This window comes from Scomber scombrus, chromosome 16, assembly GCF_963691925.1.
Source record: "Scomber scombrus chromosome 16, fScoSco1.1, whole genome shotgun sequence".
Classification (NCBI taxonomy): domain Eukaryota; kingdom Metazoa; phylum Chordata; class Actinopteri; order Scombriformes; family Scombridae; genus Scomber; species Scomber scombrus.
Window position 1 is genome coordinate 14,629,860 of NC_084985.1, and position 14,394 is coordinate 14,644,253.

Below are 14,394 nucleotides of genomic sequence, written 5' to 3' on the forward strand. Positions count from 1 at the left end.
TTGCTTCACTGAAACTGACACTCAGACACACATTCACTGAAAAGCTATGTCACCTGAATCTTGCTGAGTTTGCACCGTCTGTGTGTGTGTGTGTGTGTGTGTGTGTGTGTGTGTGTGTGTGTGTGTGTGTGTGTGTGTGTGTGTGTGTGTGTGTGTGTGTGTGTGTGTGTGTGTGTGTGTGTGTTAATGTGTGTGTGGATATCAGATGACCTGTAACCCAAGCTGTCTGTCCTCCGTGTGCTTTAGTCTCTCACACACACACATTCACAAATACAATGATCTATCTTACCTAAGTCTGTGCATGTGTGCTCTGGTGAAAAAACGTGTGTGTGTGTGTGTGTGTGTGTGTGTGTGTGTGTGTGTGTGTGTGTGTGTTTGTATGAGTAAGAAAGAGAGACAGAGTTAGTAACTTGAACCATTCACTCATGCACTATACTATTGTCCTTCTACGGTCAAAACAGTGTAGGTGTGTATATGTCACCCTCTTTCTCCTTCACATTAAAAACACACACACACACACACACACACACACACACACACACACACACACACACACACACACACACACACACACACACACACACACACACACACACACACACACACACACACACACAAACACACACACTATATCCGAAATCTGTATGCAGAACCAGACAAAAGCCTTCAAACATATGGATACTAATGTTTGTGATTCAAACCCTGCAGGGAAACAGATTTAAACAAATATTTCATGTGTCAATCAATAATTATGTAAAAAGAATGTCATGTTGAAAGTCACATATTATGGTAATATACAAATTGCCACAGTCCTTAATGTATTTCACAAACATGACATCTACTATATAATTTATAAATGACTTAAACAGTGATTAAGTGGTTTGTGTTTATGTTGCCAGTGTTGCAGTTTTATGGTCACAAAGAACTACAAGAATTACAATGTTGTACCATTTTACATTTAAAGAGACAGACAACGTGTTTTACAGTTGTCCATCTCAAAGTAATTGATATCCTTACAGACTGAACAGCCAATATATTGAATGCAAACAAGCTTAAAAGGTACCTCTTGTGTGCAAAGTTATACATTAATTTAGATTTTATTTCTGTGTCATGTATAACATTTGGCCCATCCCAAATGTTTGACATTACAAGTCACCACTAATTTACAAAACACACATCTTCCAGTGTCGCATATAAAAATGATGTGGAAAAAGGAAAATAAAAGAAACAAAAACCCTAAATGAAATGTTAACATAAAGAACTGTTACATACCTACTGATTATCTTGCTAAAGATCTTTTTTCATCTTTCCCAGATAACTGGTACAATTATATGTTTCATATGTGAACAGCCAATTCTTTGTACAGCATCCATATTCACAAAATCAATATCTATTTTTATCTTACACAAAGGATCATGCAGTTCACAATATAAAGGACAGCAGAAAACAAAATGGAGCTCATTTTCTATATCATTTAGACAGCACATTGGACAAAACCGCTTCTCTTCTCCTAGATATACAACATAATTCTCTGAAATATGCAGTTTTGTCTATATATTGTCAGCCCCCTGCCATTTGGCCTTGGCAAACACTGATTCTCTAAACAAACCAAATTGGAACTTTTCAAAAAGAAGCCTCACTAAACCCAGAGTTACAGAACAATGTGCACATATCTTTAGACCAAAAACCAATCATTTGTTTATCCCAGATAAATATTTGTCTAGCCTGGGTAAACCCATGCTCTCTTTCCAGCGACGTTCCACTTTGCTCAGAGAGTTAGCATGGCCACCAAGACAATATTTTCGCCTGAGATAGGGGACCAATCATAGAATGGGGAGGTGGGCTCAAGGCGATGACGACCGTAGAGCGACTCTGTTTCCATCCAGCATGGCGGCTACAGAGGTGCAGCAACCGTTCGAAGCAGCAGTAGATTGTGTGCTAAATAAATTGCGCTACAAGATTTTTCCTTCATAAAAAGGATGTGTTCACGCTGCTCCCTACAGGCTCTGAATAAGTCATTGTGTATCGTTGATATGATTGGCTGTAAGTTTGTCCAGTAGCGTACAGAAGCATTTGATCAACATTCGTTGATCCCGCCTCAAATACGAGAAAATGAACGGCTCCTCGCCAGACCCTACCTCAATTGTGGTAGGGTCTTGCATTAGTCAGGCTAACTTTCTTGCATATCAAGTAACCAATTTCATAACTGATCTTCTAATGAGCCTCTTGATTTCCATCCCATGTCCCCAACTACAGCCAACTTCGGTGCATATCTGTGCACATCCAGAAAATATCTCATAGCGCTGTTTTTCACTGATTCACACATAGAGACATCTCTAAGATCCCTAACCTCAGCAGTAAAATCAAGCACAATACACACAAGCTTGAAACAGTCTAGAGTTCGTTTGAAAACTCAATTCCTTCACATTTTTATTTTTTACAAATAATTCCTACCAGAGCACTACAGTACCTGCTGATTCAGCAAGAACCTTAACACCTTTTATGCAATTCATATCTTCATCAATAAAGAAACTGAGATACTTGTATGAATCTGCATTATTTAGCGTATGTGATTTAACTTTAACTAGTAAGTACTTTGGGTAAATGAAGTAAATTCTAAAGTGAATTATTTCAGTTTTCTTTTTGTCAATAAACAGTCTCCATTTTTTAATGCCATTTGTTAGTGTAGGAGAGTATGTGCAACATTTTGTCTTAGGATGGCGATAATGAAACTATGTCATCTGTATACAGAAGAATACTTCTTGATACTGCTACTATCTTTTCTCATTCAATCTTACACACACTATGGGCTCGCTGCAGAGAGATTTAGAACACTGTCAAATTTTCCATTCACTTCATACTAGTTATTTCTATTTGTTATAATTGTAGACAAAACAAAGATATTATTAAGACATAACTTTGACTTATGAAACCCATTTTGTTCGTCCACGAGGAGTCATTCTCTCTCCAGATACAACATGAGCCTCTGATTAAGTATGGTGGAGTACAGCTTGTAAACTGTGCTCATTAGGCTGATCCCTCTGTAATTTAATGGCACCCTTGGGTCCTCACTCTGGGATTCTGGTATTTGAAGTTTGTCAGCACTAAATGTGTGCAATGTTCTTCAACTCGGTGACATATGTGCGTTCATGTACAGAACTGATTGTGTCTGCCCCAAAGGCCTCTATATATATTTGTAAGGAATGTTAGATGACATCATAATGTATGGTTTTGAATGATACAAAACATACAAAACTATAGCCTGACCGATACCAGATCTTTAACGCCAATACAGGTTTGAGGTTAAAAAATCAAATAACAATATGTCTGCCAATAGTAATTTCACATAAAACACAAAACAAAACATATTACATTACATATGATATAGACCCCATAGATTTGATAATGTTTTATTTGTGGCATACTAAGTAGGACGTTTTAAATTTAAAAAATAAATATGTCAATGGTGGTGGAAAAACTATGCAATGGTGACGTTGTTTCTAAATGATCTCAAATCTAATTTGGTCTTTCTGTATTGCAATTTCTTGTTACTTATCTTCCAACATATACAGTACCAGTCAAAAGGTTGGACACATCTTCCCATTCACTTGAATACCAATATACCTACCAATGAAATTAATGATGATGTGATCAACTCAGCAGCATTCAGCTGTAGTTTTCAGCAGCAAAGCTATATGCAAGCATGTCATAAACAAAAAATATACTTAAACGTCCCTTAAAACAAGAAACTCAATTTTTGCATTTTTACTCAGGATGTTAAGAGGAGCCAATGCATTGCATTATATGCTACAGTGTGTCAAGATTCACCAGTGACAATAAACATCGGAAATGGTTGTGTCAAAGGATGTTGTTGTCACGAGGCTCAAAATTTTTAGCTGGCTGTCAAAACGATAAGCTGAGTATGTCAGAGTGAAATACCACAACATGGAAACCACAGAGGACAGGAAATTACAGAATGTGTTGTCTCGTGTCTTGTGTTTCTTGTCTGTGTTTTTGTCAAGTCTTTGAATGTTTGCTTATTGGGAATTTAAATAATAGTTCCTGATAAAGAAACAGTAACTTCATGTTCTTTTGTTAATCAACTTTCCAACATGTCACTATTTTATTTGCATTTACATACCTGCTGTAGTAAACAAAAACGGATGTGTACAGGCTGCATATGTCTATTGCATTTGGGTCTGTGTCTGTGTGCGTGATTGCCCAGTCATAATCATAATCATGATCAAAGGGATAAGTCCAACGTGATGTGTTATCTCACTGCTAAATATAGTCCAACTGGAAAGTACAGTGTTGCTGCAGGCTTATACTTCTCAGTCGATCTTTCTACTTCTCTATTTCTTCCTCTGTGTCTCTCTGTAGCTTTTTGTCTGTGTAGTTTTTCATTAGTGTGTGTGTTTGCATATGTACATGTGTGTGGGCATTAAAGGGAGTCTTGCCAGACTGGGAACTCTGACAAGGCTGCCACTTTATTCACTGTCACTCTCCTCAAGTGATTACACACGAACAACAAACAACACACACACACACAGACACACACACATATAAGAGCATGGTCAGATAGTCTGAGAGTAATGGAGGATCTGCCATTGACAGATGGAGACGCAGTTAGAGAAGCCGGGGAAGAGAAGAGGGAGGGGTGACGGAAGAAAAAGAGAAGCGAGAGAGAGAGCGAGAGAGGGAGAGAATGACTAAGAGTTACACAAACAAAGAGAGACAGAGATGGAGAGAAACAAATGACTGTGAGAAAAAGAGAGAGTCTCTTTCAGAAAACAAACACTTAGGCAGCCTTGCATGACTTGCACTTTCTCACCTCTCAGCAACCCTGAGGTTTGGTGGGTGGTTGAAGAGGGTGGGGGGGTGGGGAGGGAGGTAGACAGACCGAGAAGGAGAGCCTGAGAGGAGAAGAGAGGAGAAGAGAAGAGAGGAGTGGAGAGGTGAAAAGAGAAGAGAAGAGAAGGGGAGAGAAGAGAAGAGAAGAGCAGAGAAGAGAGGAGTGGAGAGGTGAAAAGAGAAGAGAAGAGAAGGGGAGAGAAGAGAAGAGAAGAGAAGAGAAGAGAAGAGAAGAGAAGAGAAGAGAAGAGAAGAGAAGAGAAGAGAAGAGAAGAGAAGAGAAGAGAAGAGAAGAGAAGAGAAGAGAAGAGAAGAGAAGAGAAGAGAAGCAAGGAGGGGAAACACTTCCATTACGACGACCGAATGGGATAAACGAGCAGCGACGATTGTAGGAAAAACTAGGGCAGACTCAGTACGCACTTACAAATGACATACTGTGATACAACAAGACAAGCGTTCGGGACCCACGCACACACATGCTGACTTTTCTCCCACACACACTTCATTCAGAGCGAGTGCAAAACTGTGTGAAGTGTACTTACCGGGGTAGCAGGAGTAGCCCACTTCTGCAGCATGCTCTTTCTCCCCCTCTCATTCCTTCCTTTCCTCTCTTTCCTGCTCTCTTCTCCTGCTCTGCTATGTCTCTTGTAAAGCACCCTGAGTCTTTCTCTGTCTCTCCCTCTCCCTCTCCCTCTCCCTCTCCGGCGGAAAATCCCAAGCAGTCAGTGTAGTTGTGCTACAAACCGCTCTCGGCCCTTTTCACCTCGAAAACCCACACTGTCGACACACATAAACACACACACGCGCGCACACACACACATACACACCACACACTCACACTCTCCAGACCAGCAGTCCTTTCCTAAATCTTGACAGCGAGGCAGGAAGCTCCCTCACAACCGCTGACACACAGGTGATCACACACACACACAAAAAAAAATTGGTAGCACACACTTGCACACGCCCACAGGGAGGGAGTCCCGCATGCATAGCTCCAACGTGTATTATGCAAGGGGCTGAATGAAAGCCAGAGCTCTCACACTGTCTGTACTACACACACACACACACACACACACACACACACACACACACACACACACACACACACACACACACACACACACACACACACAGGGCCCCTCCCACGGTTCGCTCAGCCAACTTCATCAGGTATTCATTCAAAAAACACACACACGCCAGCTGGCTGCACGCCCAGAGACCGCTTACAAGCTGAGAAAGAGGGAGAAAGAGGGAGAGAGAGAGAGAGAGAGAGACAGAGAAAAAAGAGAGAGAGAGAGAGAGAGAGAGAGGGAGGGAGGGAGGGAGGGAGGGAGGGTGGGAGGGTGTTACAGTGAGAAGGGCAGAGGGGGAGTGTGGGAGAGATAAAGAGGGAGGGAGAGAGAGAGAGTGAGCAGTAGAGATTACAGGGACAGAAACAGAGAGAGTACGTGAAAGAGGGACACATGGTAAACTCATGTACTCACACACACACACACACACACACACACACACACACACACACACACACACACACACACACACACACACACACACACACACACACACACACAAAGATATACTTGTATCTAGGGCTGCAACTGTGATTCTTATGTTGTTTTTTCTCAAGCTTTTAATTAATCATGACCTTGCTAAAATGTCAGGAAATACCAAAGAGTGGGCATCTTAAACTTTGTTTCTTTTGTGTCATCAACAGAGCAAAACTTTAATATATTCTGTTTACTTAGATACAAAGCACAGAAAATCAGTAAGTCATCACATTAGTGAAGCTGGAACTGACAATGTGTGGTATTCTTGAAAAATTACTTGAACAAATAATAAACACAGTTTCCATAATTTCTTTGTGGATCAACTAATCAAGTGTTCAACTAGTCGTTTCAGAGCAACATTTAGCATCAATACACAAGCACATACCAAAAACAGATAGACATAACCATATTTACATACTAAATACTGTACATACACACCCACGTATACCTTTTTCCTCTTTTACAGTTTCATTAGGTGTTCTGTTGAGATTACTACAAGGCTGAACTTCTTTCTTTGGACCACTAGATGTCATGACTGGTTGCCTCACTGATAGGCATATAGTAGTCTATTTCCGTTAGTTAGCTGACCTAGTTAAAAGACCATTTGGAAGTAAATATAGATGAAATGTGCTCCTCAATGCTAAGAGATGTAGCACGCACAGGGAAGAAGCGAGCACTCGCTCACACAACGGTACACACATGCTGAACTGTAATGATTCCCGCTAGACTGACTGAGTCTAAACATGCACTAAAAAAGACATCCTGTTTGTGTTGGTTGGTCTTCCTGTCAGCATGATATCAATCCAGTGTTCAGCTTGGAATATACATGGAGTGTTTCACTACTAGACAAGAGACATTTCAAAAGTTTGCTTTTAATGTGATAAAGGGGAAAAAGAAAATACAAAATGTACCCAAGAGGCTCGAATGGATAAGAGGATTGAAAAGTGGTAATCTGCAAGTTCTTTGTGTTGTTTTTTTAAAATTATTTTTGGAAGGCATTTTTGGTGATAAGCACTCAGTGCTGTGACATTTCTGATACCATTTTTCAGTCAGTCAGGACATCAGTCCTGCTGTTGCTCTTCTAGGACTTTCTGTTTTTATAATGTTCACATTAAAGATATAGTTCCTGTTTTGGAGGCACTATGGGGAATTGTAAGCATATCAAGGTGCTGTAACCTTTAACTAGCCAATTTGTCTTGTATTTACTGCCAACAGATCACTGCTTTATTGTTTAATATCACCATAAGAAATTGTTTTAGCTTTATATCAGAGGACCAAACTGAAGTCAAGAAAAATTCACAGATAGAAGAAACACAAGAAGGAGACACAGACAGAGAGACAAACCAGCAGGCATTGAGAAAAAAACAAGACTAGACAGTGCATTTGTTTCACAGTACGCTTTGTTTTGTCAGGTGACCTCAGCAGCACAGCAACACTCGTCTGTTGCCTTGGCAGCTAATTGGAGACTCTTGGTATTTAATCATAATTCATTTGTGTGGGTTTGTTTACAATCTGAAGTCAAGTGAAAGCAGTGCAACAGAGAGAAAGAGAGAGGAAGAGGGAAAGCGGAGGTGGAGAACAAGCAAAAAGACATGAGGAACAGAGAGAATCAGTTATAAGAGATTTCAAGTTTTTGCATGGGGATTTTAGTTCTTTCTCTGTATTGTCTGTCTTCGTTCAGCCGCTCTGTCTTTCCATCTAAAACTTTCTCAGTCTGGCTAAGGTGGTTACACGTCAACGCCCTTCGATCATGTCTAAAAACATAAAACTCTGCTCCTTACATTAACCCACAAGTCAAGAACCACAAAAATATCAATTTTCTTCAGATGCTCCCCACTGACTTCAACCAAGAAACCTGTTTTGGAGCTGAAGTGTCTAAAATATCACATCTCCTGCAAAACCCACATTTTATTGTCCCTGAGCTAAAAAATGTCCCTATAAAGCTGTCACCTCCTCAAAATTTACATCTCCTGTCCATGACTGATGTATTTTATACTCATTACATAAAGTCACTAAGCTTTTTCATATAGTTGCATCTGGAGAATAACATGGGAAACTTGAAAAGTGTTCTTTAAAAGCAGATATCTTGACTCTACTCCATTTTTCATAAAAAGAAATTATAACTTACTGAAATATTTTTACTTGTGGTGTAATGCTGACCCATATGCAGTAGAAAAAATGAAAACAAATCCTATAATTTTCTCTTTTGTAATTTCAGAAGTGAGTAGTCAAGGTTGACCAAAGTGACAGTTTAAATGAAAATATACGCTATGGGTTCATCATAACAACTGACTAATAACATCAAACCTCAGTCAATAACCGCCTCGTAAGTAGAATCTATGAAATGTCAAGTGCACTAAAATCTTCCACAAATGCTGCTCCCTCTTTCATTCCTTCTGTCTTTCTGCAGAGAACCATCTCAGTTACAGCCAGTCACTAAGGAAACTGATGAAAAGCTTCTATATATACACACACGCACCCATATACATATCACAGACTTCTCTTCTCTCTTCCGCAAACACACACACACACACACACACACACACACACACACACACACACACACACACACACACACACACACACACACACACACACACACACACACTCTCAGCCGCCCACGCAAACTTCACACACGCTGCAGTTATGACAACGACAACCCCCGCCTTCCTACACTCTCTTTACCCATTTATCCCCCCTTCGTCTCTGTCAGAGAAAGTCTCGGCTCTCTTGTTTATCCATGTCTTTCCATCTGTCTCTGTGGGTATGTGTGACTGTGCAGGCGGCTGTGAGACAGCAGAGCAGGTGCAGAGCCACCTAATGGTCACATACCCAACACGCACACACCCTGCAACTCTGGCTTTATGAAGGCACACACCTATTACTTAATAATATCAGACCAACATACTGTTCAAACTCCATCATTCATAACCTTTTGTAATTATTATAATCATGTTAACAGTGCCCTCTGAACTGTGGGCCAATTACACACACTAAAAATAAATTTCCCTTTTTTTCCATCTCTGTGTCTCTCACAAACCCTCTGCCAGGCTGCGTTAACTTACTGGCAGTGTAGCGTGCTACTTCTGCCCAAGCCACATCCCATTCACAAACCTACTAATCCACACACACTATTATATCCCTCCTAGTCACACACACACACACACGCACACGCACACACGCACACACACACACACACACACACACACACACACACACAAAGAAGTATGCATGTGTGTGTATAGGATTAGGGAGGGACTGGAATGGATGGGCAAATCACTGCTAAGCTCCTCTATTGCTGTATAATCCTACTGAGCACACACATACACATACACACACACACACACAAATGCGTAAATATGCAAACATGCATGATGCAGACGTGCACATGCAGTGCACACACACAAACATGAACTGATGTTTTCTCTTTCATTGTCACACACATACAACACTTGAAACACACACAGTGACACACAAATAGAGGCAGCTATCACAGACATTCAGACACACAAATACGCAGGCAGTAGTCCAACACACTCATTCAAGGGCAAACGCAGACATAAACATCAAAATATGATTTCAAAGACGATGTATAATCCTACTCAGAGAATGTGTGTTACTCCACAAAAGAGAGTAAAAGAGCAATGCACGAGGGGAAGGAGGGAAATTGAAGAGAGAAAAATAGATTTTTTTTTCAAAGGGACAATTGCGAAGAGAAAAGTAAGAGACAGAAAAGAGAAGAGAGAGAAAAGCGACAGATAACTATTATTCAAAAACACATCCATTCATCAGTACACCATTCATTTATTTGTCCTACCTACCCACCTATATTTCCATTGTTCATTCCTTCAACAGAAAACCGGCATTAACAGTGAATGTCGCTCACTTTGAATAGAGAGAATCTGTTATGTGACTTTGACTTATTGGCTTAATCTAGCCTTTCATGGGAACTGGGGAAAATAATTGAAGGCATTTGCAGATATTTGATATTTTGAAGATGAGTGAATTTCCTTTTTAGATATCAAAGTTAAGCTTGGACATGAACTTCACTTACTTGATATCCACTATGTATCGATGTTTTATGTGATTACAGTTGTTCTATTATAAATGATTCAGATGGTATAAGTTTTGGTTTGAAAGAGGCACTCCCTGTAGAAATTTGTCAGTCTATACTTTTTTTTTAGCCCATTTATCCTAGTGTCCCTGATTCAGATGTGCAGTGGTAACATAGTGCCACATAGTGACACCATCATTTGCTGGCACCGAAGTTAGGAATTTATTTCTTTTTATCTATTCAATTCTATTGATTCAATACTTCATGGCTTTAAATAACAAAATATCCTCAATTTCCACATCATCAAACATCTTCCATTTTTATATGACATCTTAAAATCCAGCTGAATTTTATTGCATATGCAACATATCCATATACTCTACATGTAGACTGTCAGTGAAAAGACATTGTTCTCTTAAAAGGGATTTCCTTGCTCAATATTCACAGAAAAGACGATTTGTTAATGTTTATTGCATATCATCTTCTTAGTATGAGAGTAGGATTCCCTCATAGAGATGTACAAATACTCCATTACAAATAAAAGTCCTGCATGAAAAATCCTACTTAGGACAAAAGCATAAGTATTAGCAGCAAAGTAGAAAGTACAATATTTCCTTCTGAAATGTAGTGGAGTGGAAGTATAAAGTAGCATCAAATGGAAATACTCAAGTAAAGTACAAGTACTTTAAAAAATGTTCTTAAGTACAGTTCTTGAGTGAACATAGTTATTATAGTTACTTTTCACCACTGATTAGGACATGGTGAGAAATGCAAGCAGGAAACCAGATTCAGATGATGAGAGTATGATCATTTCTTAGCTGAAGTCAGGTTGACGGCAGGCTGACAGGTGTGGAATGTGTGTCTCTGAGGGACTGCAGGGTGCATGGCGCTAAACAGAATGCCTGCAGAGACAAATGGTAATGCACTGAACTGCACACTGCCTCTGTTTGTGCTTCAGAGTACACACACACACACACACACACACACACACACGCCCGCATGCGTCCACATCTAGGATGGACAACCAAACTGTTGTGTTCACTGAAGGTGAACTGCCCCGCTGTAATGGGCATAGGCAGGCAGACTAGCAGTAATTGGCATGAATGGGCATGGCAGCGGACATTGTGTGAATGAAGGAGAGGTGGGTGACTGCTCAGCATGTGTCCTTGTCTGTGAATAATGTGTTCCACCTTTTCAAAGGCACACGGACAAAAATGTCAGGCAGGCAGCAGCACTAGGTGAACATGCAGACTTGCACACATTCATCAAAGCCTTCTGCTCTATACAAACACACACAACACACTCCTGGGATTCAACAGGACAAGCATGCAGTACACAGTGAAGCCTTACAGAACTCAGTTATCATCCAAACAAACAAATTCCATAGCCAGGAACACGCACACACACACACACACACACACACACACACACACACACACACACACACACACACACACACACACACACACACACACACACACACACACACACACACACACACACACACACACACACACACACACTCCACAGGTGTCTGCATGCTGCCCAGCAGTGTGTCTCCTCCAGAGGCAAAACACTGAGTGGTGAACAAAATACACAAACCTATATTCATGGCCATTCCCTCTACTGTACGCAATCAAATGTATATAATCATGATGAATAGCCTAGTTGATTGCCATCAGGCTCCCACAGAGGAAAATGGCTCCAGTCAATTGGGCAATTTCTACATTGGTAAAGATTGTTTTGTGTGCTCTGTCAGCAAAGGGACAATGTATCATGCTGCAGCAAGTCTGTGATCAACCAGAATACTTAGACATTAAATGGCCTTGTTAGTTTTTTCGGTTTATGAATAACTGAAATATGGATGGTAATCTATTACCCAGACATTGTGCATGTACTCAGGGGGTTATACTGTGGGTATTTCTAGAGACTTCTGCAGGGACAAAGAAACACACAAAACTATATTTTGCAATTAAAGCCACACAGGATATTTCAAAAATAAGTTTGAAATGAACGCACGCACACAAAGACACACATAGAGGCACACACAGACACACAACAATCAACTGGAAAATTGACTCATAAATGTACACACAACAAACTATTTTTCAGTCTACTTTACTCTTTGATGAGGAACTGTGATTTTCCATGATTCCTGGACTAAATGCTAGACTCCAGATGTTACCATTTCATGAGGCACATACAGGATTTTGAGCTTAGATGTGAAAACAAATTGGCTGATACTGGCTTGTTAATATATGTCTATTCATATTCATATTTGATGCACTATATATATTTTTAATGACTCTTCTTGCAACCTAGTGTCTCTTGTTAACATATGGCACCCACCTTATTACTTAAACAAAATGAGGGTTTGACATTTGTTTTATATCATTGTGACTTGATTAAAAATATATGCGAAGCTCCTCTGAATTATAGTTGTACATCTATTCATATTCATGTTTTTACTTTCACACATTTATGTGATTACATGATTATGACAACTGGTCATTTGGTTATATACGGTACTACTCATTTCCTTCCTGCATGTATTTTCCAGAGGATGACTTGTACTTGGTTGAAACATCACAAATAAAATCTAAGGGAGCTTTTACATTGCAGCATTCTGTCAATAACAATATATATGCTGTTAATATTGCGAAACCCAGGTTTACATTTGTGTTTAACTACCGACTGACCAGCCTCTCCTGTCTTAACTAATCAGCTTGCACATGCAGGCTACTGTTGAAATATTGAAGTATACAGTCACACTGCCCATACTTGAGGAGGAGCGGGTTAACTCCAACTGCTGAATACTTCACAGTACAGAGAAAAGGAAAAAAGCAGAGAGACAGACTGACCACACTGGCTTCTCTTTGCTTGTGTGACTTTTCCAACTATTCTTTCATTTTCTTTCAACATCCGTATTTTCAGCATTTATTTGTGCGCACACTGTACACACAAACACAGATGAAAGGAAATTCCATCTCAGTGACATTCACTGGGTGGGCCTTTTTAGACTGAGGAAAGACCAGTAACCGCTTTATGCGTGTGTGTGTGTGTGTGTGTGTGTGTGTGTGTGTGTGTGTATGCGGTTACCACATCATAATTTGTGCACAAAATTCTTCTGTTCATATGCAGCTGTCTCATGGGCTGACACACACACACACATACTGTTTGTTTGAAGGAGGCTGTATTCTTACAAGACACAGTGCCCTTTGACCCTGGCTCCATCTCAATCGCAAACTCAATCTTTATTGTGCCTGTACATAGTTTGACAGCAGTTATGTAAGGATTTATAGTGGGAGGAACAAATGGAGTGTGAGAAAAATTGATGGAGGACACGTAAAAAGAGCAGATGAGAAAAAGGACATTGGGAGGAGGAGAGGGGAGGGCAGAATAAAAAAACATAAAAAATGAGGGAGGATGAGGAAAAAGATGAAGTGAGATGGTGATGTCACCTTGTAGTAGCACTGCAGTGAGAGAGAGAGAGAGAGAGAGAGAGAGAGAGAGAGAGAGAGAGACAGATACTTAAGAGATCTATTAGCTGATACAAGTCATGCAGATAACCTCCCACTCCTTAGGGAATTGATTCAAGGATATAGTGTGGAATGCTGTGTGTGTGTGTGTGTGTGTGTGTGTGTGTGTGCGTGCGTGCGTGTGTGTGTGTGTGTGTGTGTGTGACGATGAAACTCTTGCTTTGGGCCTTGGGGCATAATGTAGAACTACTAGAAATCTCTCTTTTGAGACCTAACTTTAGTGTGCATGCATGGAAATGTTTGTGTGTGTCTAAGAGAGAGAGAGAGAGAGAGAGAGAGAGAGAGAGAGAGAGAGAGAGAGAGAGAGAGAGAGAGAGAGAGAGACAGATACTTAAGAGATCTATTAGCTGATACAAGTCATGCAGATAACCTCCCACTCCTTAGGGAATTGATTCAAGGATAT

General features: G+C 40.2%; 1 protein-coding gene across 2 annotated transcripts in view; it reads right to left on the reverse strand.

Moving 5' to 3' along the window:
- atxn1a (ataxin 1a) overlaps window positions 1-14,394 on the reverse strand; it is a 96,772-nt gene that overhangs the window by 15,411 nt on the left and 66,967 nt on the right. The window contains exon 1 of one of the 2 annotated variants that reach the window (XM_062435556.1): window positions 5,394-5,404. The exons of the other annotated variant lie outside the window; for it this stretch is intronic. The gene's annotated coding sequence lies outside the window, so the exon portion shown is untranslated. Of the gene's footprint in view, window positions 1-5,393; window positions 5,405-14,394 lie in introns of those variants that run through there. 2 annotated transcript variants of the gene reach the window in all.